General features: G+C 47.1%; 1 protein-coding gene across 4 annotated transcripts in view; it reads right to left on the bottom strand.

Annotated features, from left to right (window-relative positions):
* Positions 1-27,465, bottom strand: part of MORN1 (MORN repeat containing 1) — a 316,149-nt gene that overhangs the window by 91,813 nt on the left and 196,871 nt on the right. Inside the window, exon 15 of one of the 4 annotated variants that reach the window (XR_014786006.1) lies at positions 5,671-5,893. The exons of 2 other annotated variants lie outside the window; for them this stretch is intronic. The gene's annotated coding sequence lies outside the window, so the exon portion shown is untranslated. Of the gene's footprint in view, positions 1-5,670; positions 5,894-27,465 lie in introns of those variants that run through there. One more of the 4 variants, XM_084821656.1, reaches the window with a different exon arrangement.

A 27,465-nucleotide genomic window follows, 5' to 3' on the forward strand; every position in this document is an offset into this window, starting at 1 on the left:
AACTACCAATTTGCAGGGACCTGGGACGATATATTAATAAACTGATTGAAGAATGTATTTTATGTGGGGTGATTTGGATGAGAAATTAATTGGCTGGTTTTGTCTTCTTTGGCATTTGAACAAATTGTAGTAATTATTTTAAAATGTGCGGCTAGAGATATAAATTAGCATATGCAAATTTCATGCAGATTTGTGTCCTATGGGACTGGGACCTGGATCTTTTAAGTGCCTAGCAATGCAGCAATGCCCCTGACCACTGGAGTGGCAGCTTAGAGGCACCACTCAAGGGTCTTGTGCCAAGGAAGGCCATGGGTCCGCCTAGCCCAGTACTGTCAGCACTGACTGGCAGCAGCGACTCTCCAGGGTTTCAGGCATAAGTCTTGCCCAGCCCTACCTGGACATGCTGGGGATCGAACCTGGATCCTTCTGCATGCAAAACAGGTGCTATCTCACTGAGCTACGACCCTTCCCCAGGCTACCTCCATTCTGGAAGGTTTTGTGTCTTATGCTGACTAGGCTTTTGCCCTCAGAGGAAAATATCTGCCACTACTCCCTACTGGATGTTCCAATCCAAGGCAAGGAGCATTTTTTGAAGGCATACCTTCAGAACCAGGCGATAACCCTCACTCTGTATGGCTGTTGTGTTTTAGCTGCAATCGGCAGATAAGGTTAGGAAAAGGGAGAAGGAATAGTAGCACCTGAAGGACGACTTGCTCCCATCTGAACCACACCTGCCCATTTTTTTTATTATTATTATTATTTACATTTTTATGCCACCCAATAGCTGAAGCTCTCTGGGTGGTTTACAAAAATTAAAAACATTAAAAATGTATTAAGATGTCTTGTTGAGGCTCTGCCCTTTATGTACACCCAGTAGAGAAGTGGCAAATTCAGAAGTGCAGGGTCTCTTTGTGACAGCCACAGCCACGCCCCCTCACAGCCACGCCCCCTCACAGCCACACCCCCTCACAGCCACATCCCTTCTGAGATTATACAACCTTGTAAGATATACAGCCTTCAACTGGGATCCAAAAACAGTGCAGCTGAGAGTAAGGCAGTAGTAGTTCAATTGGATGTCTGAGAAAAAATGCAGGGGTGTTAAAATCTTTTTCACTCACTCACTCCATCAAGCACAAACATTTTAGGTTTTCAAAATATGATACTCTATGGAAGCTTCACCCTCTCAACTCAGCCCGCATGGACAGATCCATTCTCATTTAAACAGCCCCCTTGCACACTCCCTTAGCGCCCCAACATTACCCATTAGCCTTCCCTCAGCTCCTTCATTTTAACTTATATGCAGAGTACATCATGAGAAATGCTGGTTTGGATGAATCACAGGTCGGAATTAAGATTGCCGGGAGAATTATCAACAACCTCAGATACGCAGATGATACCACCCTAATGGCAGAAAGCGAAGAGGATCTCAAGAGCCTCTTGTTGAGGGTGAAAGAGGAGAGTGCAAAAGCTGGTTTGAAACTCAACATTAAAAAAACAAAGATCATGGCATCTGGCCCCATCACTTCCTGGCAAATGGAAGGGGAAGAAATGGAAGCAGTGACAGATTTTATTTTCTTGGGCTCCAAGATTACCGCAGATGGTGACTGCAGCCATGAAATTAAAAGACGCTTGCTCCTTGGGAGGAAAGCTATGGCAAACCTAGACAGCATAGTAAGAAGCAGAGATATCACCTTGCCGACAAAGGTCTGCATAAATAAAGCTATGGTTTTCCCAGTAGTAACGTATGGCTGTGAGAGCTGGACTATAAGGAAGGCTGAGCACCAAAGAATTGATGCTTTCGAACTGTGGCACTGGAGAAGACTCTTACGAGTCCCCTGGACTGCAAGGAGGTCAAATCAGTCCATCCTAAAGGAAATCAACCCTGACAGCAACCGGAAGGACAGATACTGAAGCTGAAGCTCAAATATTTTGGCCACCTAATGCGAAGAAAAAACTCCCTGGAAAAGACTCTGATGCTGGGAAAGACTGAAGGCAAAAGGAGAAGGGGACGGCAGAGGATGAAATGGCTAGATAGCATCACTGATGCAATGAATATGGACTTGAGCACGCTCCGGGAGAGAGCGCAGGACAGGAAGGCCTGGCGTGCTATGGTCCATGGGGTCACGGAGAGTCGGACACGACTGAACGACTGAACAACAACAACAAGCTCCTTCATTATATCTCCCCCCTCCCCCTCCAACAGAAACGTCCACACACCCAGTTGGATTGAACACGCACACACACACACACACAGTGGTGTAGTGGTAAATTTGGAAATGCAGGAGCTCATTGTGACAGTCTCCAAGGGCAGTCCAAAAATTTCAGGCAGCTGTGTCAATCCATATCAACAAACCAGGTCTAGGAGTTTTCATCTCCACCACGTCTTTGGTAAAGACGTCTTTGGAGCACGTCTTTGGTAAAGTGAATAGGTCTTAATTGCCCATTCCAGACCAAGTCATCCCAAAGACTTTGCATTCCAACATAGACTATATTCTGATTTGGAAAATTCATTCCCCCCACAGCTACATTGAGGATCACAGCTCAGCTCAGAGGGAACAGGGAATTCTGAGGGGGGTGACAGATGACATCAGAGTCCCTGCTGATGAAAAAGTGCTGGGGCTGCATCCCTGCGAGCCCTGCCTCCACCACATCACTGAGTACACCCCTCCCCTGGTTTAAGGCACCATCACCAATGGGACAACTTTCTCTGTTGTGATCTAATGGAGGGATCCTGTCTCCCCCACCCCATCTTGCATGGTCTTGCCTCCTCAGGGGGAGGGAAGAAGGAGCTGGATATGGACAGGGCTTGGCCTTTCCAATTGATCTGATCAGAGGCCTACACATCAGGCAATTGTATGTTGCAACAGAAAGCTCAGGTTAATTTCCTAAAAGCAGGTGTGGATAGAAAAAAAGGGAAGATATAGCAAGACAGGAAGAGAATGAGAACCTAAATAGCAGGAAGCAAAGCAGAAACATGGAAGGGATAATGCAAAGAGCTGAATCTGTGAGCAGCACACAACAGGATAGCATTTCCCAGGCTTGGGTCCGTAGATGGTGTTCGACTACAACTCCCACCATCCCTAACCACTGCCCATATTGGCTGAGGATGGTGGTCACTGCAGTCCATCGATACCTGGGACGCTAAGTTGGGAAAGGCTGCTAGACACTCCCCTCCCCCCCCCACACACAATGGTCCAGTTCTCACTGAGGGGATAAAATGTAATTGCATGATGAAGTTGCTCATCCATACCAACAACAAAAATAAAAATAAAATCCCTCCATACAGAAAATTAGAACATCAGGGGATGTGTTCTAGCCTAGCTTCCTCTCTAACATGCTAGTTTTCTCTGAACTTTACTGCAAGCCCTCCACCTGCCGTCTGTCATTACCAGCCCAGGCAGAGGTTCACCACCTTGGTAAGAGCAAGGCCAAAAGCAGCAAACAGCCAGGGGAAGTTTATACAGAGAACAATGACAGTAACCGCTCACAGATGAAGCAAGGCAAGGAACTTGAAAAGCTACTGAACTTTTGCCCAAGAATGCCTTTGGCTTTTCTACAGGGAGGGAGACCATGGCCAAACAAGCATAGTTCCTGGAAGACCTGCAGCTCTAACCTGCCCATAGCTGATAAGGCCAGATCAGGACAAGCAAAAATAACCTATCACTTTCTTGGTGGTTAGAGTGTTGGACAAGGACTGCAGAGACCCACGTTCAAACCCCTGCTGAACCATGAAGTTTCACTGGGTGACCCCAAGCTACTTTATTTCCCTGTTATTACATCTATAACTTGCCATTTTCCCTCTTGCAAGGAACCCAAGGCGGCTTACATTATCCTCCTCCTCTCCATTTTATCCTCACAACAACCCTGTGAGGTAGGTTAAGCTGAGAGCCAGTGATGGGCCCAAAGTCACCCAGTGAGCTTCATGACAGAGTGGGGACCAGAACCCGGATCTCCCCAGCCCTAGTCCAACACTCTGACCACTACACTACACTGTCTCTCAGTCGCTATGTTTCTCAGGAGGAGCAGCCATAGCTCAGTGGTGCAGCATATGTTTTGCATGCAGAAGGACCCACATGCAGAAGTTTGATCCCTGGCACATCCAGGTAGGGCTGGGCATGAGCTGTCTGAAAGCCCAGACAGCTGCTGTTAGTCAGTGGAGACAATACTGGACTAGAAGTAACAACAGTGTGACTTATTTATTTATTACATTTATATCCCACCTTTCTTCCATCGTGGAACTCAAGGTGGCGCCATGTGGTTCCCAGTGGTCTCCCCTCCAAGCACTGGCCAGTCCAGGGCCTACTTAGCTTCAGCATGGAGACTGCCTCATGTGCCTTCAGACCATGCCCTGGGACCATGCCGTTGACGCAGGATGAGGCAGCTTCCTATGTTCCTTGGACCAGCCTACTTCACGGGGTTGTCGTGAGCATTAAATGCGGGAGAGGAGAGAACCATGAACATCACCTCGAGCTCCTTGGAGAAAAAGGAAGGGTATAAATGTAATAAGTAAAATAAAATAGAAATAAATCTTCAGATCTTTTCTAGCCAGTTTCCTCCCCAGTAGCACAGCCCAACTACTGGAGTTACTCAGCAGACTGAATCCAGTCTCCGTTGTCTTTGCCAGGACTTCTGCCAATGAACATTCTCTCTCCTATGAGATGGTGTAGCGTGTGGGACACCCCATTGATAACGATAATATGAGTGGCACATAGCGCTTCTATGGTGTTTTATAGCTCTGGAGCTCACTGCACGAACATTATTTCACTAATCAGAAGAAACGGAAGGTTGAAGGGCTGAGCTGAAAACTAAGATGACTGGAGATGTAAACTGCTAATGCTAACGGAAGCATGTTGGGTAGGGTTGCCAGATGAAAACCCCCCCAATAAAGGACACCCCCCCCGAACTGTGATGGTTTAAATAAAGAGCAGATTCTGAGCTAGTGTCTGCCTAGATTTCCGGCGGTATCAATAAATTACGAGAATAATAATTTGTATTGCAAAAAGCTACCCTATCAATTCAAGAACCAGTAATATAAAAAGATACAATTTCATGTAACGATTGCTATAAATGAAAAATTCAAATCCAGTAGGTACAAGTGCATCCTAGGAGCACTCGATTCCAGATCACATCCTATGGTTTGGGAATTCAAAGCCTCAATTTGCTGGGCAAATCCCAAGACTGCTAAGGGAAATGTATCATGACAGCAGGGATGGTGCGGGAGTCCGGGTGGGGAGGAGAGTCCGGTGGACTCCCCCACACTCGGTCTCCCAGTCCCCATTAGCCGCACTGCTGCACTTACCAGACCCCGCTCACTGAATGGCCATGAGGTCTATAAGCGCTCAGCAGATGCTCAGCCCCACAGCGAGCTGCCATTTTGCGAAAAAATGGTGGCTCAGGTTTTCCAGTAAATGTAATGTTACGTAAATGGCGGCCATAAAGGGGCAGACGGTGGCTTGTCCAGGGAGCTGAACAGGGGTGGATGGATGGTGGAGGCTTCGCTAGTGCCCGGCAGCACGGACAGAGGTGAGTCCTTCCATCCCTAAGTGATGGTAGGTACCATAGTGTACCATGAATGGTTGCTCAGAGGGAAGCAGTTCTGCACAACACCTGCAGGGAACTGAAAACCAGAACAGCTGTTATTTTGGGATCAAGAGTTGCATGGTATTAGGTAGGTTTTGTTTGTCCCGCACACTTCAGTTTTCTGTGTGGGCTTTTATTATTTCATAAAGCTTGCGGCAGCAAATATTTCAGTAGTCAAATGATAGCTCTCAGTCTGAACAGCTTTAGTTCATACAAGAACAGGCGATCCAGCAGGAGGGCAGGTTATTTCACTGTTGTTCATCCCTTTAGCATCACACACAGAGGGGGACATAGAAATCAGCAGAAAGTCAGTCTGCAAAGACAGAAGGAGGTGAGGAAGACGTCAGGTGGCCGTGTGTCCCATTTTATAGAGGACAGCTCTATTTCAGCCTTCCCCAACCTGGTGCCCTCCAACCATGTTGGACTACAATTCCCATCATCACCAGTCAGCATGGCTTTGGTGGTGTTGGTGGTGGTGTGATTTTTGATGGGGCCGCAGCAGCGGCAGGAGAGATTTAAACCTCCCTCCACCCACACGCTGCAGTCCAGCTCTTAACATAAAAAAGCAATGCAAACGCAAAGACACATTTAACAGAACATGTCGTTTGGCCTTGAGTGCTACTATCTTTCACCAGCAGGTTTAACAAAAAAAACCCAGGACATTTTGAAATGGTGAGATTTTTCTTCCCCCCTGCTTGCCCTCAGTTTGTTTTAACTATATATGCACCCTCTCTGAGTAAGTTGTTCTAAAAACCAGTTTCATCTGGTTGCCAGTTATATTCAAAGCTTAACAGAGCAGTGAATAGAAAGGAAGGCATGGCATGGCATGACATGACATGCCTCTATCTCACGGTCCTGTTTTTGCATCCAGGTAGAGCTAATATGCCAGCATTGAAGCAACTTGTTTTTAGTTGCTGTTAGTGTGTGTGTGTGTTTAAACTTTTTACCCTCCCGGCTTTGGACGTGTGGTTTTAAGAACAACCTCAGTTTTTAAGATACTACTGTTTTTCTTTAAAATATTTCTGAACTGCCCTTCATCCAATGGATTCATCCAATAGACATAAAAATTATTTAAGCAAAATACAAATGCAACAATATCCTTCACAACAATTACTCAAAGAAATAGTAGACGATCGGGATACGTGGAGAGAGATGATCCATAGACTCGCCAAAAGTCGGACACGACTGAATGGATAATATCATCAAGTGTGTATGGGACTGCAATCTTAAAAAACGGGAAGAGCAATGCTATGGTCTCTGCAACACATGATTGTTTGGAGTCCCGCTCCTGAGGCTGTAGACATTGCTACGACCTTGGGAGGGAGAGTCTGAGTTCTGCTCCCTCCCCGCCCCCTCGCAGCCGCTCTGGAAAGAACCGCGCTGGGTGCTTCTCAAGGTCGCAGATGCGGCAGAAAAGGGAGCATTCCAGTGGACAGGGAGGGGAGGGGAAAGGCCAGGATATGAGAAATCCTATAGCCACTCCAGCCCTATCCCAGACTTTGCCAGTGTGCCCTCTCTAGATGGGCTCAAAGACCCATCTATAGGGAAAACATTTAAAAGGAGGATGAAGAGGCAAAAATCGCCTGCGTCGTTTGTCCTGCCCTGTTGGCAACGGTCCGGCAGGGCTCTGGATATGAGGAAGCCTTCGAGATTTGAGGCTTCTGTCTAATGAGGGTGCAACCCTTAGGACTGCCCCCTAAAATATTTTAATATTGATAACTTTGGTTTAATCAATTGTTTGAACTCATGTGCTGAGAATCCTTTAAGGTTGAAGGGTGAGATAAATACATCCAATACAATAAATAGTCAGTTTCACATTTCCAATCAACTGTGGAATATCTGAAGGCAGGATATTTGTTTCAAATATTTTTAGGACAACTTTCAGAACAACTCCTGTAAAGGCGTCATACAAAAGAAAATCTTAAAACGTAATTTCCACTGTATTTCACAAATTAAAACCCCAATTACACATAACATCCCAAAGAAACCAACAGCAATAACTATAAAGGCATTTAAAAACACAATTCCAGCTAGCACAAAATAAAATAAACCAAGCCTTTTAAAGGCTTGGGAAGGAGTTCCACACTCTAGGGGCCACCGCTGTAAGCCTCTGCCTCTAATGCCTGCTTGTCTAACAGATATTCGAAATGGAATATGTGGAAGTCAGTTTCAAAAAAAGCCCAACAGACAATCCAGCAATTTCAACAGAATACCAATTCTGGTGTTTGTTTATTTATTTACAATATTGATACACCAACTTTCCACAAATGTCATCAACACAGTGTACAACATTCAAATAAAAATAGTAATACATAAAAACATAAAAAGCAATGAAATCATATTTAAACATTAAAACAATATCATTATATCAGTGGTCAAAAGTACATCCAATGACCATGTTTTTCTGCATGTGTGCAGGTAGGGTATTCTGGCCTTGTGGTGGCAGACTCCAGCCCCTGACTTCTGTACTTTCATCCAAAGCTTGAACAGACCCCTCGCGTAAAGCTGTATCCACAGAAACTCTGTCAGGGGACTTACAGCCCAGTAAACATGTACAGCACGGGTGCAAAAAGTGCAGTCTGTGGGCTGCAGATGACCCCTCAAGCATTGTCTGATGGCCCACCAGACCCCTAGACAAAAACCAGGATTGGGGGGGCGGGGGGTGGGGAATGCTCTAGAAAATGGTCTATGGTTAATGTTATATATTCTAGGGGTACTGTGGGTTAGTTATTGTTTTTGAACCTTCGCAGCTCTTGTAGAATTGGGAGCAGCAACAGTGGGTGGAGTTTCTGCTAAGCCCTCTCTCCTGGACAGTGGTGTAGTGGAGGCAGGGCTCGCAGGGACGAAGCCCCGGCACTTTTTCATGAGCAGGGACTCTGATGTCATCTGCCACCCCCCTCAGAATTCCCTCTGAGCTTAGCTGTGATCCTCACTGTCGCTGTGGGGGGATTGCATTTTCCAAGCAACAATATATTGTTCCATGTTGGAATGCAAAGTCTTTGGGATGACTTGGTCTGGAATGGGCAGTTAAGACCTTTTCGCTTTACCAAAGACGTGCTCCTGGTGGAGATGAAAACTCCTAGACCTGGTTTGTTGATATGGATCGACACAGTGGCCTGAAATGTTTGGACTGCCCTTGGAGACCATCACAATGAGCGCTTGCATTTCCAAATTTACTACTACACCACTCTGTGTGTGTGTGTATGTGTGTGTGTGTAGTTCAATCCAGCTGGGTGTGTGGACGTTTCTGTTGGAGGGGGAGGGGGGGATATAATTAAGGAGCTTAGGGAAGGCTAATGGGTAATGTTGGGGTGCCAAGGGAGTGTGCAAGGGGGCTGTTTAAATGAGAAGGGATCTGCCTATGAGGGCTGAGTTGATAGGGTGAAGCCTCAACTTTGGATCCCAGTTGAAGGCTGTATATCTTACAAGGTTGTATAATCTTAGAAGGGGCGTGGCTGTGAGGGGGCGTGGCTGTGACTGTCACAAAGGGGCCCTGCACTTCTAAATTTGCCACTACACTACTGGGTGTACATAAAGGGCAGAGCCTCAATAAGTCATTCCTACTACGAATACCCCCTTCATGGATCACTGCCTTGTTGTGGCGAAGGGGCTTGCGTAACTCAGTGAAGCCATAAGCTATGCTGTGCAGGGCCACCCAAGATGGACAGGTCATGGCAGAGAGTTCTGACAAAATGTGGTCCACTGGAGAAGGAAATGGCAACCCACTCCAGTATTCTTGCCAAGAAAACCCCATGGAACGTATCACAAGGCTAAAAGAGATGACGCTGGAAGATGAGCCCCTCAGGTCTGAAGGTGTCCAATATACTACTGGGGAAGAGCAGAGGGAATTTCCAAGTAGCGCCAGAAAGAGTGAAGCGGCTGGGCCAAAGCCGAAAGGATACTCAGCTGTGGATGTGTCTGGTGGTGAAAAGAAAATCCAATGCTGTAAAGAACAATATTGTGTAGGAACCTGGAATGTAAGATCAATGAATCAAGGTAAGCTGGAGGTGGTCAATCATGAGATGGCAAGACTGAACATCGACATCTTGGGAATCAGCGAACTAAAATGGACAAGCATGGGCGAATTTAATTCAGGTGACCATCATATCTACTTACTGTGGGCAAGAATCCCTTAGAAGAAATGGAGTAGCACTCATAGTCAACAAAAGGGTGGGAAAAGCAGTTGTTGTTGTTCAGTCGTTCAGTCGTGTCCGACTCTTCGTGACCCCATGGACCATAGCACGCCAGGCCTTCCTGTCCTGCGCTCTCTCCCGGAGCGTGCTCAAGTTCATATTCATTGCATCCGTGATGCTATCTAGCCATCTCATCCTCTGCCGTCCCCTTCTCCTTTTGCCTTCAGTCTTTCCCAGCATCAGGGTCTTTTCCAGGGAGTTTTCTCTTCGCATTAGGTGGCCAAAATATTGGAGCTTCAGCTTCATTATCTGTCCTTCCAATGAGCACTCAGGGTTGATTTCCTTTAGGATGGACTGATTTGACCTCCTTGCAGTCCAGGGGACTCGTAAGAGTCTTCTCCAGCACCACAGTTCGAAAGCATCAATTCTTCGGCGCTCAGCCTTCCTTATAGTCCAGCTCTCACAGCCATACATTACTACTGGGAAAACCATAGCTTTGATTAGACGGACCTTTGTCGGCAAGGTGATGTCTCTGCTTCTTACTATGCTGTCTAGGTTGGCCATAGCTTTCCTCCCAAGGAGCAAGCGTCTTTTAATTTCATGGCTACAGTCACCGTCTGCGGTGATCTTGGAGCCCAAGAAAGTAAAATCTGTCACTGCTTCCATTTCTTCCCCTTCTATATGCCAGGAAGTGATGGGGCCAGATGCCATGATCTTCGTTTTTTTAATGTTGAGTTTCAAACCAGCTTTTGCACTCTCCTCTTTCACCCTCAACAAGAGGCTCTTGAGATCCTCTTCGCTTTCTGCCATTAGGGTGGTATCGTCTGCATATCGGAGGTTGTTGATAATTCTCCCAGCAATCTTAATTCCGACCTCTGATTCATCCAACCTGGCATTTCTCATGATGTACTCTGCATATAAGTTAAATAAGCAGGGTGACAATATGCAGCCTTGTCGTACTCCTTTCCCAATTTTGAACCAATCGGTTGTTCCATCTCTGGTTCTTACTGTTGCTTCTTGACCCTCGTACAGGTTTCTCAGGAGACAGGTAAGGTGGTCTGGTACTCCCATCACTTTAAGAATTTGCCACAGTTTGTTGTGATCCACACAATCAAAGGCTTTAGCATAGTCAATGAAGCAGAAATAGACGTTTTTCTGGAATTCATGTTCTGGGATAGAGCGCAAGACAGGAAGGCCTGGCGTGCTATGGTCCATGGGGTCACGAAGAGTCGGACACGACTGAACGACTGAACAACAACTACTACGAATACAACAGTTCCTGCCATAAAAGCCTTATTTCCTGAGTCTCCCCAGAGTGTTTTAGGAAGCTGTGTTTGAAGGCTCCTACCTGCTTCTTAGGGTGCTCTAGGAACAGGGCTGCTATCGGCAAGGTTGTGGATTAGAGGACGGAAAAGGGCTAGGAGCTGGGATTCCTAGGTGGGTTGAAGTTTTGGGGAGGAATGTTGGTTGTATCTGCCCAAAGCAGGTGTTGGGCCTCAAACACTCTTGGGGAGGAGCTGGATTTGAGTGAGTGAGCGGTGCGTGTGTGTGAGAGAGAAAGAGAAAGTTGTATGAGAGGTGTATGTGCATGCATATACATGTGTATGCATATACACGTGTATGTGCGTGCGCATGCACACACAGGTGGTACCTGCCACCCCAGCGGATACCCAATTTGGCCCCTGGGGCCAAAATGGTTGTGTACCCCTGATTGCACTGTCAGGGATCCAGATTTACACAGAGAGGCCAGGGGGTGGAGTTTGCCGGCTCCCCAAAGTGCATGGTTATTTAATGCAATTTGAACAAGAGAGCAGGGCTACTGCAAACAGAAAACAGGGACGGCTCCAGACATTTTGCTGCTGAAGGTGAAGGACAAGATGATGGTGCCTTCCCAAATTCCATTTACAGGAAGCCAACTGGACTGGCAGCAGAGTCTTAGTTCAACAGCGTCTTCCGCTGCACGTGAGGGCAGCAGGCTAGCTTGAGGTGCAGGGCAGGCTGCGGGCGTGGCGTGCACAGCTCTGTCCTGTGACACTTTGCTGCAGCTCGCCACCCTTCAGCATCTGGCTGCCCAAGGCAGTTGCCTCACCCTGCCTCATGGGATTGGTGTCCCTGAAAAAGATTGCTTATAGGCCAATCAAGGTGGACAGTTTGGGCATTTATACTACTACTACTACTACTTTATCTTCATATCTTCATATTCATTTATCTTACCTGTGGCCCCATCAAAAAGAGAAGCATTTTAGCCTTATTAAATGTGCATGTAGGCATACATGCACACTGGGACGCTGTGGGAACAATACAGACCTGCTCTCCGGCTACCTTCCCAATGCGTTTCAGACATACACTGGCCAGCCCATGAAACGCCCTCCTCCCATGCTTCAGGCAAGGTGCCTGTCTTTTAAACAGTGCAATCCTGTACATATCTACTCAGAAGTACGTTCCAGGCAAGTGCGTATGAGATTGCCACTGTGGGGAACAAGATGCAAGCCTTGATGGAGGTAGTGGGCTCTCCCACACTGGATGCTTTGACTTGGATTCTTGCATTGAGCAAGGGGCTGGACTCGACGGTCTTACAGGCCCCTTCCAACCCTACTCTTCTATGCTTCTATGATGCCCTTGTGGCCTGGTCCAGCAGGGCTCTTTTATATATGAATAGGCACATGAGTGAAGCAAACCTTACTGCAGACCAAGAGGTCCATAGAGCTTTTTCCAGAAGGGTTGCCTCATGAGTCTATTGCAGAAAGAAGAACTGAGACACAGAGGACTGTGTTCCTGCACGAGTCTCTGTTCTGGACTTTTTTCCTAGTTGGAAGGAGATATGACAAGCAGCCTCCTCTGAAGGTGAGTAATTCTGCTGCATCAAGAGGTTCCGGTAACCAACCACCCCCTCTCCCAGTGACATCTCAGAGGAAAGAGCCACATCCAGGACAATTCACCACACGTAGACATAGCGGGCAGACTCCTCTAAGGGTGTACGCTTTTTGCTCATAGCCGCTGTTAATGATTTAAGTTATTGATTTCTTGTGGCCCACCAGCAGTTCTCTTGCAGCATGCAGGCTGAGAATTTCTGCTACAGAGCCAGATGGGAGAAGCAGTCCCCAGGATCAGTGGATTGCAGAAGGGCATTAGAGGCCAACTTAATGACAAGCAAAAACGCCATGCCCTTCCAAATGAGATGGCTTGTTCACACACACCATATGCTTTTTCCTTGATTTCTTGGTATAGAATCACAGAATAGTAGGGTTGGAAGGGGCCTACAAGACCATCGAGTCCAAACCCCTGCTCCATGCAGGAATCCAAGTCAGAGCATCCCTGACAGATGGCTGTTCAGCCTCATCTTGAATGCCTACAGTGTGGGAGAGCCCACCACCTCCCTAGGTCATGGGTTCCATTGTCGTACTGCTCTAACAGTCAGGACATTTTTTCTGATGTTCAGCCGAAATCTGGCTTCCTGTCACTTGAGCCCATGATTCCGTGTCCTGCACTCTGGGATGATGGAGAAGAGATCCTGGCCTTCCTCTCTGTGACAACCTTTCAAGGACTTGATGAGTGCTATCATATCTCCTCTCAGTCTTCTCTTCTCAAGGCTAAACATGCCCAGTTCTTTCAGTCTCTCTTTATAAGGCTTTGTTTCCAGTCCCCTGATCATCTTTGTTGCTCTCCTCTGAACCCTCTCCAGCTTGTCCACATCCTTCTTAAAGTGCGTTGCCCAGAACTGGACACAGTACTCCAGATGAGGCCTAACCAGTGCCGCGTAGAGGGGGACTAGTACTTCTCGGGATTTGGAAGCTATGCTTGTATGAATGCAGCCCAAAATAGCATTTGCCTGTTTTGCAGCCACATCACATTGTTGGCTCATATTCAGCTGGTAGGTATAAATGTGTTTAAGGCAGGGTGGTGGTGGTAGATTAAACCACCCTGCCCCCAGTGCTGCTTGCCCAGTCAAACTGAAAGTAAAGACAAAGAACTTGAGAGATCTGATCACAGATCTAGACTGTCATCCCTGATTGTTTTGCCCTGAGGGTATGTGCAGACCTTATAAAGAAGGTATACTTGAGGCAGCATGACATCACACCAAGGCCAGCTCCAGGACTCAGGGGACTCTCAGCATGTTCCCCCCATGCCAGTGCACCTCTTCCATCGGATGTCAGGAATGAATATGAGCGTGTGGAGATAGCAGCTCAGACTCAGAATGGGGACTGCCGGAACCAGGGTAGGCTCTCTCTCTAGGGAGCTCAGATATGGCAAGGCATTCGTCTCAAGACCTTGGCACACAGATGACTCGACCTGAAGGCCCCCCTCCTCCTCCATGAGAACCCAGGTCTTGGGGGAAGAGGAGAGTGAGGGGCGTGACTTGAGGGATGCTACGGTCCGTTGCAGAGCAAAGTGGGAAAAGTTAGAGGCGGAGCTCAGACGCTCCACCAGTTTGGCTATGCGTGAAAGCCTACGGAGGAGGGAGCCACCGTAAGGGAAAGGCATCCCCCCTGAGCTAGTCTGGCCGGGATGTTCTCGTTCAAACTGCCAGCTACTTCTCTGACTTCCACTTCGGCTCCTCTATCGGTATTCGTAATTGTGTGGAGTAGCTGTTTCCTTTGTAGCCTGAGAGCTTCCTAGAATTTGCATTTGTAAGGAACCTGGTCGTTAACTAATAAAGTCGTGATCCTGACCCCTGGTCTCTTGGAGTGTGTTGACTGCGAAGGGGGAGGACGAAGGAACGTGACAAGGCTTCTTCTCCTTCTCCCCCCTCCCCATGGATTGCTTCTTCTTCCTCCTCCTGCCCCACCCAGCAGGCGGCAGCAGCGGTTCTGCAATCTGTGAACCACCTATCATTTTAATAACTTGATCTGGGCCATTGCGGGTCTTTTAAATGGTGGGCGCAGCTCACAGAACCCACAGGGCTGATATCTGCAGCAGGGCCTGGGGCCCTGGCACTTGCACAGAGATGCCATCCTGCAGACTGAGGCCCATCCACACATCCAGGCCATCGATGAATGTTGCAGTTGGCTGGACGTGCGTCTTTGAACTAGTCCGGAGCCCAAAGAGACGAATTCCCAGCCACTGTTTCAGCTGTGGGGGAATGGAGGCAGGCGGCACCAGCATCTGCCTCTCTGGTGTTTCTCCCATCCACATTTCATCTGAAAAGGCAGAAACTAATTTGCAGCCAGAATTCTTGATTGTTTGCAGAGCAGGGGCTTTCCATTTCTTTCAAGAGAAAAAGGCCTTTCCCGTCCCCACCTCCTGCTTCTCAACCTATAAAGGTTTTGACAAGAGAATGGTTTAAATTAAAAAAGGGGGAAATGTTCCAGGGAGTGTGTGTGGGGGCAGGCAGGGCTTTTGTAGATTTCATGGAATTTCAACCACCCAATGAGATATCACCTGCTGATTAAGAGAAAGGTGACCGTTCCCCCCCCCCCCGCCGCCCCAATCCCCTTGGCCTCAATGCACCACCGCAAAGTGAAAAAGAATGCGGAGGAGCGGCCTTAAGAAATATGAACGGTAACCTAGAGGGCTCCAAAAGAAAAAACCCCTCCAAAACAATGATTCGTAAGCAAATCGGTTGCTAATGAAAACCAGGGCCAGCTCTGTCAGAGTGGTACATGGGAACAATCCGAGGATATTTGAAACATGATGGAACACGTCTCCCCTCCCCTCCTCTCCTCCACCCTCTGAGAATGAAAGGTTAAAAGATGTCAGCGAGCAATGGCAAGAGATCTGCTTTTCCATGTCTGAGCTTATATAACATGGGGGTGAACTGGCAGAAGGAAAAAGCCAGGCCGGATGTGAGGGAGGTATTTTCTCAACAACACTGCCCCCCTGCCCCCCACCCCACTTACACCTTGCACGCACACATACACACACACTTTTTCTGCCGATGGCAAAGGGGAAAAAGAGCCACCCAAGATAAGGTTGTATAAGGAGATACAACAGTGACAAGCAAGGTTCCCCCCCACCATTCCCCCCGTTTTTGCTACTACTCAGTTTCAATTTGAAAGATGTACCCACACGCAAGAAAGCCATTAATATCCATGGCAACCCAAGTAATGTAGGGTGTGTGTGTGGGGTGTTGCTTTTAGGCTTCCAACTGGTAAGAAGAGGAGATGAAGAACCTTCCCAAAGAGAAGAGGACCAATGCTCTGCGTTTGGAATACAATAAGAGGATCGTTGTTTTGTCACCTCATACAATGCACTTGTCCTTATTTATCCCCAGTTTTCTGGTCGCTGGACAATCTCGTTTTATGGACGTACAAGCTAAGCATCAAGCTGCTTTTCTTCACATTTCAGGTCACCAATGGGGTCAAAATGTCCATGATTAGTCAAAAATTGCAGTCCCTGAAAGACATTTCTTTTGCATGTGTGACAAAATAAACATTGAGCTACAGCGAAGTGGTTGTTTTGTGAATTGTTTTGATCGAGTCCCCTCAGTTGAGAAAAGGCAGACACTTCTCTTAAAATTCATCCACAAAGTATGGGTTGTTTGCTCCTTTAATTTGAGCTGGGACCTTTTTTCATCAATCCTGCAATTGAGGGCAAAATTATACGCACTTCCAGCTTGACCCCAACTGCAGCTTGACGGCAGTCAGCAATAATAAAATCATTAATAATGAAATATGGGGGGGGGGGGAGCCCTTTAGGACACAATCCTATGCATGTTTAGACAGTAAAGCCAGTGTGGTGTAGTGGCGAGAGCGTTGGACTGGGAGTCGGGAGATCCGGGTTCTGGTCCCCACTCGGCCATGGAAGCTCACTGGGTGACTTTGGGCCAGTCACAGACTCTCAGCCCAACCCACCTCACAGGGTTGTTGTGAGGATAAAAGGGAGAGGAGGAGGATTATGTACACTGCCTTGGGTTCCTTAGGGAGGAAAAAAGGTGAGATATAAATGTAATAAATAAATAAACAGTCCTACAACTCCCAGCATGCCCCAGCCAATCCTGCTGGCTGGGGCATGCTGGGAGTTGCAGGACTTTTTTTCTGTCTAAACATGCATAGGATTGCGCCCTTAAACATTTTGTTAGTGGGCAAGGTTCAGGAACCTCAATGGATCTAGGAGAATTCTCTCTCTCATTCCTTCAGGCCTAAACCTGGGGATGATGAGTGATAGGAGTACATGTAAATTGTTATTTATCTGTGTTTCTGTTCTCCCGTTTTACTGGTCGATTTTTGTATGATTTTACTGTGCTTTATTGGTTTTGCCCTGCTTTGGGATTATTTTATAATGAAAAGTGGGTAATAGATTTTATAAATATACAAACAAACACACAGGGCGAGAATTAGGGGAAACTACTGCAGAAGAGGGAATAATGTGGACATGCCACAGCCTCCACTGCATCCACGGCAGTGGCTTTATCACAGGTTGGGAAGGCGAATTTCCGCAGTGATTCACCTTCTGTACTTGTGCAGGCATCCTGAGCGATTCAGCATCCTGGAAGATCAGGGTTCTAAATCATGTCAAAAGCCTCCATGAGTGTTTGATTGTTTGTAAGATTTATATCCTGTCTTTAAACCCACACAACCAAGCACCCCTTAGACCCCTGGCTGATGGCAGAGGCCCAAGTGTTCCTTTCCATTCTTCAGTCCCAGGGCAGCTGGCAGTAGGGGTGCATGAACCCTGCAACATCCAGTCTGGGGGGAGGGTGTTCCATGGTGAGGAAATCCGGGCCGCTTGGGGCCCCGCGGATTCCCCAGGAGCCTCACCATGTCTGTCAGATTTCGCGGTTGGCTCTGCTCCTGGCCATGCCAAAGCTCTTGTTATCTGCGTTGGCTGTTAAGGAAGCCCTTGACAGCCAGCGTGGAGAACAAGGGCCTCGGTGCACCCTGCCCCCAGCTCTCTTTCCTTGGCTTCTTCGAGAGGAAGCTAGGGCAAGAGCATTGGGGGCTGGCCTCACCAAGGCCCTTGTTCTCTGTGCTGGCTGTTAAAGAAACCCTTGACTGCCCTGAGAGCCACCTCACAGGAAATCCGGCGGAGGCAGAGGCAAGTGGGGCTTGTCCGCTGTGGACTACGCAGATCTGATCCTTGAGAATCCAGCCTGATTTGAGTCCACAGCGGATTTCTCTGCCATCCCTAACTGGCAATTGGAGCTGATGGGAATTATTTAGTATTGATGCTCCTGTTAGAAAAGCAGTTAGCAGGGAAAAAACAAAAGGCAGAAGAGAATGAGCGTTTATCAGTCCCACATGCGCACAAGGCTAAGAAAGAGACCACACCGTTCTTCAGTGAAGGAAAGATAAAGTAGTTTATTCACTATATTCTTGCATATAATATGCAGGTACAGTGTAGATTTAAAAAAAAACCCAGTTTGTTCAGTCCATTTGGGTTCCATAACAATGGAAGGAGCGAGAGAGCAAACGTGTGGTCTCAGCAATGGAGGAGGTCGGGGGGGGGGAGGGAAGGGGAGGAGCAAAAGCAAGACATCACAGGAAACCACACTGTGGGCTATAGAGATCCTAGGGCCAGCTGAGGCCTAAATTCCCATGAATGAACTAACTGCAACAGCTTCCAGCAACTTGCAGATGAGCCTGCAATATTCCCAACAGGAGCTGAGTATTCTTTCTGGCAAGGAGGAGGGAAGCAAGCTCCCTAAAGCTGTTTCTCCTCTGGCCAATGGGTGAGGTCAGGTTGGTTTTCCCCTTGCCATTATGCTCTCCCTGGGAGGCAGGGCAAGGCAGCCTCCCAGCAACTCTCGGTCCCCTGGCTGATCCTGGAGGACAGAATATAGATGGCTTCCTGCTGCAGAGGTCCACCTTCTCAAGGCATGGAAGGTGAGGGGTGGCCACTCACGCATCACGAAAAAAGAGGGCAGGAGAGAAATATGTGTGTATATGCAAATGTAGAAATAATAATAATTTAAATAGCAATACCAGTACTTTTCACCATAGTGGGAAAGAATGCGACCAGGTGACCTGTGTGCCTCCTCCGTCTGATCTCCAGGTGCTAACTGGTGATGGACAACTTCCAGTTCTGGAATTGAGAATATAACTGCCACTATCATACTGCCCCTATACAAATCTATGGTGTGGCCACACTTGGAATACTCAGTTCTGGTCGCCACACCTAAAAAAAGATGTTGCAGAGCTGGAGAAGGTGCAGAAAAGGGCAGCTAAAATTATCAAGGGGCTGGAGCTTCTCCCCTATAAAAAAGGTTACAACAGCTGGGATTGTTTAGCTTGGAAAAAAGGAGGGGAAGGGGAGACAGGATAGAGGTCTACAAAATTATGTGTGGTGTGGAGAATGTGGAGAGGGAGACATTTTTCTCCCTCTCTCAAAATACTAGAACCCAGGGTCACCCTATGAAGCTGACTGGCGGCAGATTCAGGACAGATAAAAGGACTTCTTCACACAGTGCATAGTTAAATTATGGAATTCGCTACCACAAAATGTAGTGATAGCCACCAATTTGGATGGTTTTAAAAAGGGGTTAGACAAATTCATGGAGGAAAAGGCTATGTGCTACCTCCAGTATCAGCGCCTATGCAGACCACTTGCTGGGGAACATGGGTGGGAGGGTGCTGTTGCACTCATGCCCTGCTTGTGGGTTCCTGGGCGACAGCTGGTTGGCCACTGTGTGAACAGAATGCTGGACTAGATGGACCCTTCGTCTGATCCAGGAGGGCTCTTCTTATGTTCGAGGCCCCTGCTCTACCTCCTGATGGTTCCTCAAATTTAAACCAGACTTGGACTGAACTACTCGATTATATCTAAGAGCAGGCCTTTAAACCTTGCTGAGAATCTTAACAATACTTAGTATTTATTCAGTGCCGTAGGCTGCAGTCCTATAACACAGCCTACTCCAACCTGACACCCTCCAGACGTTTTGGACTTTAACTCCCCATCACCCCTAGCCCGAAGTGTTTATTTCCCAGCTGTTAGTTATAAGAACTATAACTTTAAGTACTAGTGCCCGAGTTTGCTTTTTTCCTCCTCCCTCCCCATCCCCTTGTCCTTGCATATCATACTTTATGGCAGGGACTGCCTTACTACTGGTATCTGTAAGCCACTCTGGGAGGGATTTTGAAGTAACAGTCCTTGAAATAAATAATTAAAAATTATTTCCGTAATCACTGCAACAGCCCTGTAAAGCAGCTCAGTATTTTCTTCAGAGCTTAGTAGCTTATGCACCATACTACTCTAGTCCTTACCACCAGAAAGGAGGTTTCTTGACCTCCTTCTTTTGTCCCCACCACAGCAGTGTGAAATAACACCTCTGGATTGTGGAAACATGGGTTGGTGCAGAGATAATCTTGCACACCCTAACCAACAGATGTTGGTCAAGGCAAAGCTATCTCTAGAACGACGCAGTGCATTCTAAGATGTTTTGGCAGGCGGTCAAAAGCCCCCATATGATGGAGTAATACATACATGCACTAAAAAATAAAAGTAAAATCTCAGCCAAAAAATGGCAAATGGGTTTTCACGGTCACGAAAAGCCCAGAGAGGGGGTGGAAGGAGGGCAGGGAGAGGGAGGAGAGGCTGCTTTTCATTTCAATCAGATTGGCAAAGAATGTTGCAGAGATTGTTTCCCTCCTCCCAACAAGTACTTCTTGGATGCAAAAACAGAACTGCTTTTTATTTTAAAGAAATGCATAGGTACTCCTTTTTCAGCTAATTGCTACCTGCTCTCTGATGGTCAAACTATACTTTACTTTAAAGATCTTCCCTACGTCTTTTTTTTTTCTGTGTGTTACCAAGAGAAGTTGCAGAAGCTCCCTTCTGAGATTGGAACCATGTTGCAGAGGGAAGGGAGGTTAACTCTTCCCCCGCTCCCTGGTGTTTTTCTACTCCCCCTCCCCCCCCCCCGGATTTGCCCCGGATGCTACTAATAACCAAGCGCTGTTGTGGTAAGGTGGAAAGTCTGAGTGCTCTGCAAGCAATGGGAAATTACCAGAGCCAAAAAATTCACCTCCAGCTGCATCCAAATAAAATATTGTTCTCCTATAAGACCATCTTGCTTTCTCTTATAGCAAGTGGCTGAGCTTGTCTGAGTCATCTGGAGTTTGTTGCTCTGCTAAAGCCATTAGCCATTGTGCCCGTTTCCCCAGCTGCAGCTCAGGGTGTTGTGCTGGTGTGGATGTTACTACCTTGTGGCAAAGTGATATGTTCAGTGACCTTCTGGATCTATCCACCTAGGAGTGCTTCCAGATGGACAGCTCCCAGTCAAAAGACATCGTGCAACTATTTTGTCTTTTCTTTCTTAACAGATTTTCCATGGTAAGAAAAAAGACAGAAGAAATGGTGGGAAAACACGGGAGGTTGCAAATGGAAGATGATGACATCTGGACACACACATACCCCTCGTAAAATCCCGTGAATGAGGCAGTCTGACTGCACAATAAAAGCCATGTCCGGAAGCCCCCTAGGTTTCTAACCAGTGGTCCAAAGCACATGCATGTTAAAGGCACAATGTAAACAGCTTAACCAAATGGAGTTTGATTTGATTGCAGCTGAGTGGGAATTGCTAGAAAGCTGGGCTCCATTTTCGGTTCCTCGTTTTTCTGTTTCCTTGTTTTTTCCGCTCAGCATGAAAATTCTGACAGACAGTTATGGAAGCAGCTTTATTCGTTGTTACTGATCTTGCTCAAAAGGAACATGGATATTTTTTTTACTGGTTCTATGGCAGCACATATTCCTTGCCCCAAATGCCTTGTCAAAAGGTATCTATTGTACCACCTTCAATGGCAGGGCCGGCCCAAGACACTTTGCTGCCGGAGGCAAAATACAAGATGCCCACACTCATTTCCATATACAGAAGCCAACTGGACTGGCAGTTGAATCCTTCTTCAACACTGGCAATGGGTCATCGTTTTCCAGTGCATCTGAGGATAGTAAGCAGGACATATGGCACACACAGCCTTGCCTTCCAACACCTCACTGCCACTCTCTGCCCCCTAGCATCTACTGCTTGAGATGGCCACCTCACTCTATTTAATCCAGTGGTAGCTCCCAGAGAGTGATGTTGCTGGTACTATATCCAACCAATATCTGCTTCTAGCCAAAGGCCTTTCACTCACAAAGGTTTTAGTTCAGAATTTTGGAGCCTCTGAAAAGAAGTTAAATGTTGAGCTGCCCTGATACTCCAGGGTGTAAGGTAGCGGGGCCCCTCTGCCAGAGATCCCAGCTCAGGTTCTCTGGTTTCTGGCAGGCCTTATCTATCTACCCTTGTGAGAGCAAGTGTGATGTAGTGGTTAGCGTACTGGCCTAGGAGCATAGAGACCCAGGTTCAAATCCTTATCACCCATGAAAGTCAAGTAGTGATCTTGGGCCGGTTGGTATCTTTTAGTCTAACCTATTCGGTTAGGAGAAAATGTTAGGATAAAATGGGGATGAGAGGGAGAACAATATATTTTGTCCTGAGCTCCTTGGATAACGACCAGGAGAAACATGTAATAAATAAGCAATGCGGGATAAAATTTATGCCTTTGAAAGCCAAAGTCAAAACTCTTTACTGCTTTTTCAGCTTCCACACACTCTCAGCTCTCCCACTAATAAACCTCATTTACAATTTCCCAGGTGGGTGAAGAACTAAAAAAAATGTCCAAGGAAAAAAGAAGGAAATAGAAGGGGTACGAACCCAGACATTACCATATTCTCAATTGAGCCTTTAATTAGCGCCATGACTTGAGCATTTCTTTGAGAAATAGCTTGCGCTAATTACATTGCCAGAAGCCTCCCTGCCCAGTACATTCAAGTGAGCCTGCTGGATCTTGCACAGTAAATAGCAGCTAAGTGTTGATCTACACATTACACAAAATGCGGCGGAAGACTGAGGTGGGAGAGTTGTGGGACTGTTCCACTTCAAGCTGCAGGTAGAGATGCGTGGGATATTTTTGAAGGTATGTAAACAAACTTCCACCATTTAGTTAAGTCTGGTTCACCTGACCACGCTTAAGCTTTTTATCAGCTTCTGCAAGAATATCGTGGTAGCTGGGTAAGGTCCTGAGGGGTGGGGAGTGGATGGAGACAATTGAGGTCAAACGACTGTGCCCAAGAGGGTTGTGGCAGTGCCTGCTGGGGTCCACGGGTGGGGCCTATGGACCCAGAGTGGAGCCCACCAGCAAAGGGGCAAAACCATGTGCCTGTTGGCAGATCTGTGTGGCCAGGGGAACACCCCAAAAATAAAAGGACAGGAAACCCATAGGACATGCTCAGTTCCTCCAAAGTGTACAGGCCAACATAAATGATCTTTACGCAATCCAGATGCCAACTGTGTTACATGCACAAAGGAAGTCTGCCAAAATCGCAGAGCTTAAGCAGGCCAGCCCAGTCACAGACTACATATTGTGCCCACATAGGACACACATACGTAGAAGATATTCCAGGAAATGTTTGCCCATTTTACAGATGGAAAACTCTGAAGCTGAGGCTCTCTAGACTGAAGGAGGATTGGTGAACCCATAGTAGAGAACTGAAAAAACAAGGCAAAGAGGATAACTCAAGAAAGAGAGCCCACTTAGTTGCAGACTACACAATATGCATTAGACCATCAAGGAACTAGCCCCCTCCCCCTAGAAGAAGTTTATTCATAGTGCTCACATGTGCGCATGCACACATATTTACAACTACCCACACAAAACTCTCACAGCTTTTCTAGTACACACAGAGACTCACACACCCCGCCAAAGTTTCTCACCTCCAGCCTGGCTGCTCTTCCCGTTGCCTGCTGCAGACCCTTGTGCAACGGTGATTGTTTCTTCTTAAAATTAAAATCAGTGGGAAACAGGCCAGGAAAACTGGCCTTTTGTCTTCCGCAGCTGGCAACCAGGGGCGGAGGGGTGGGAGGAGTGGAAGACCCTCTAAAACTTCCTGGGCTGCCAATCACTTGGCAACCCTTCCAAGCACACATGAGAAACTGTTCTACCACACCTAGCAACTTGTCTAATTCACACATTAGGGAAGAGTGTCATGCTGACCTGTTCTCTTGGATGTATCAGTTGATTTAGGCCTAGTTCTGACTGAGGTGGGCATGACTGAATGCTCCTCCATTACAAACAAAACAAAACACCCTTCTAAATAGAAAAGTAACCTATCAGGGAACAGAGTTCTACTCTAGCCTTTCCCTTGACATGTTAGTTTGCTATAAACAGGGTTTTCCCCCCCAGTATGGAGGAGCATTTTATTATATGAGGCCCCTCCTTCAGTCTAAAGCAGTACAACCCAGACACAGGTTCACTACAGTCCTGTATTTAATAACTGGTCACCATAGGTGACCAGGAATTCCATGCAGGCCAGTGAGTAGGCTTATGGAGGATGGACAGATCATTCCGCACCTCTTCCACCAGTCCCCTTGGTTTTCGTGCTAGCCACGGAGGAAGGAAAGTCTCTTTCTCTAGGACTGCAAGGAAAGCAGGTTGGCAGAGGAAGGATAGATTGCTCATTCCCTCCTCAGTCAGTCCGCTTCATAAAAAGCATTTTTTTAAAACTAGCTTGCTAAGAGTCCACTGGGCTGCATTTCCATGCTGGTTGTGGAGGAAGGGGCTTCCCTTTCTCTACAGCCAGCACAGAAACGCACACTTTTTTTTTTTTTTTTTGAAAGCTAGGAATATTTGTAACATTACTATCTCAGCCAGAATACGTTTCTATAAATGGGAAGTTACAGAACAGCCTTTTCTAACCTGCTCCCTGCCAGCTGTGTTGGACTGCAACTCCCATCATTCCCAGCTAGCGTGGCCATAGATGGCCCCCCACCTTCTGCCACTGGCCTGGCCAATCACATGCAACAGAACTAAGTGGTCGAGTGTATGATGGACTGTACCACTTCAGACTACAGGTGAGTGACTACCATTGCGATGTGTTCCCTTCCATTAAAAATTCCCTGCAAAACTAGTAGAACTGGAAACGGCCTGGGATAGTTTTTTGCTCTCTCCCTGCTGCTGGGCTCATTTCTATTTGGAGGGTGTTTTCTCTTCTTTAAGGTGGAAGAGGATTCCATCCAAACACAAATCCCCCGAATGCATCCTTGTGGTGCAATCCATTCTAACATCTCCTTCTTTCGCATAGGTAGATGTGCCTCTGGAGAGGGAGGAGGATGCTAGACTTTTGAAGCCTCTATCTGAAATAAGGAGGAGTGATGCCAGATCCAAAGCTCCTTTGACTGTTTTCTTGGCTGATGTTGAGCTGTCGGAATTCCCCAGCCGTCGAAAATGTTCTGTTTTTGCTAAGGAAACAATGCTGATCGCTCTCCGCTCCAGATGTTTGCAATGTGGTGCTGCAAGCAACTTGTGGGGGAAGGCGAGGGAGGGTTTAGGAGGTGGCCTCATCTAATTCAGGCAGGGGAGACTGTCAGAATCCTGAAGCCTCTTGGAGCTGGAAGTCAGCCATCTTCTCAATAGCTCTCACACAAGCACATACATACACCCTTCATCTCAACATAGGAACATCGGAAGCTGCCTTATACTGAGTCTGGCCCTTGGTCCATCTAGCCCAGTATTGTCGACACTGACTGGCAGCAGCTTTCCAGGGTTTCAGGCAGGATTCTTTCCTTGCTTTATCTGCAGATGCTGGCGATTAAAGCTGGGGCCTTCTGCATGCGAAGCACATGCTCGACCACACTGAGCTATGACCCCTCCCTTCTATACAGCAGCCCTCTTTCCTAAGGGTTGCTGATGACAGGTTTCCAACGTTAACCCATCTGAGCTTTCGCATCCATTCTCGTGAACGGCAGGCACCGTCCCATTCCTGTTTTTACAGAACGTTTCTTTCTTGTCCAATCAAAAACGGGCCCTTGGCATTCTTCAAGGAAGTTGCTTGTGAACATGGGCTTCCAATAGACTTTGCACTGGGGGAAGGCCCTGGGCCTGGATTTCACGGAGTGAGATTTCTTGATGGTGCTTTATACAGAATTAAGAGTTCACTGTCCCACCAAGCAGAGGTGGCGCATTTGTTCTGGATCAGATGAGACTCATTTGGCTCAGTTTCCGTTCATTCCAAAGTTAATGGAGAAGGGAACAAACAGGGATGAATGGGAATTGCGGTGCGGGTGGGGGGAGGGAAGCTGTTTACCTACCAAGCTGTTGAAGAGGAAGAGGAGGGATTAATCTTGGCATAATTACCCCAGGTAGACCTCTCAACCTTAAAACACAAAGAGAAGGAATTTGCTCCTTGTCAGCTCAGTAGGGGATGGAAGCTATTGTTTCATTGGGTATTCTGGGACAGAGCTAGTCTCAGGTAAGCAGACAACCCTCTACGAGTGCAGTCCTTTATATGTCTACTGGAGTATCCTGGAGGAGAAGGCTATTGATAGCTATTAGTCCTGATGGCTCTATGCTACCTCCAGTATCAGAGGCAGTATGCCTATGTACACCAGTTGCTGGGGAACATGGGCAGGAGGGTGCTGTGGCACTCATGGGCAGTTGGTTTCCCGTGGGCACCTGGTCAGCCACTATGTGAACAGAATGCTGGACTAGATGGACCCTTGGTCTGATCCAGCAGGGCTTGACTGATTGATTGATTGCATTTATACCCTGCCTTTTTTCCTCTTGCAAGGAACCCAAGGTGGCTTACATTATTCTCCTCCTCTCCATTTTATCCTCACAACAACAACCCTGTGAGGTGGGTTGGGCTGAGAGTCTGTGACTGGCCAAAAGTCACCCAGTGAGCTTCCATGGCCCAGTGGGGACTAGAACCCGGATCTCCCAGCTCCTAGTCCAACGCTCTTGCCACTACACCACACTGGCTCTCGAAATACGGCTATGAAAATCATAGAAGGGCTCTTCTGATGTTCTTATGAAAGTAAGTCCCATTGAGTTGAATGGGGCTTGCTGTCAGCTAAGTGGTATAGGTTTGCAGCCTAAATCAGCTTACCTAGTTACCTCCCACCCACACCCCCTGTGGCACCAGGGAAAGGATTCTCTAAAGGATTCTCTAAAGCATCCCAGGGATATGATGCAGAAAGGTGTATGTGCATGTGTGCATGTAGGAGCATTGGGCTATGTGAGCTTCTACCTGAAATAGTTCAACCCAGACTCAACTTGGCTTCCACAGTGAGAACTAGGCCAATGTCTCTGTTTTCTGTTTTGTTTGTTTTAAAATAGCGGTTTTCCTTGTTACACACCAAACTTGTGTTTGAAAATTAAGATAGGCTAAGCCTAAGGATTTAAAAATAAAATACAAGTATATGATTGGGCAAAATGTATTAAAAAAAAATCTGATTCTAATTCTGGATTATTTAGTGCAGAATTAATTGACGAGCTCAGCTAGCATCAAAATGGAACCGTGCTAGGATGCCCTCCCTGGAAACAGGCATGGTCGATGTCCTTCCCGGAATGTTAAAAAAGTATCAGCTTAGACTATTAGTGGAGAATATTCTACAGAATCAAGTGAAGATTGGTAAGGTAGCTGGTAAGGTAATTGCATAGGTTCCCTCCTGCCCCACCTACTCTTTTTTGTAACTAAGTCTTGACTTGCTTTGCACTGCAATACCCACCCCTTTAGACTTTCTGGTAAAGCTATTGTTTCTGCTCTATTAGAAGACTCCTTTTTGCCCAGTGCATCCATGAGAAGGGAGTCTTGCAGCCATGGGATCGGATGTCAGAACCCTGCCCCTTCGGCCTTTCCGAACTACACTGTGCACATCAGAGGGTTGACTTTGGCAAGCTGTGCTTGTGACTGTAAAATTCCATTGTTGAAATGGGGCAAGTGTGAATGAGGCCAGAATGAAAACAACGACCTTTTTCCCTGCCTTGAGAGCTTAATACAGGCAAAACTGGAGGGCGTAAAGAGAATGGAATGGCTTGTGAAATCAGATTTATGGTTCCTA

Source organism: Heloderma suspectum, chromosome 15 (genome assembly GCF_057233095.1).
Source record: "Heloderma suspectum isolate Gila_16-S chromosome 15, 16-S_ref, whole genome shotgun sequence".
Classification (NCBI taxonomy): domain Eukaryota; kingdom Metazoa; phylum Chordata; class Lepidosauria; order Squamata; family Helodermatidae; genus Heloderma; species Heloderma suspectum.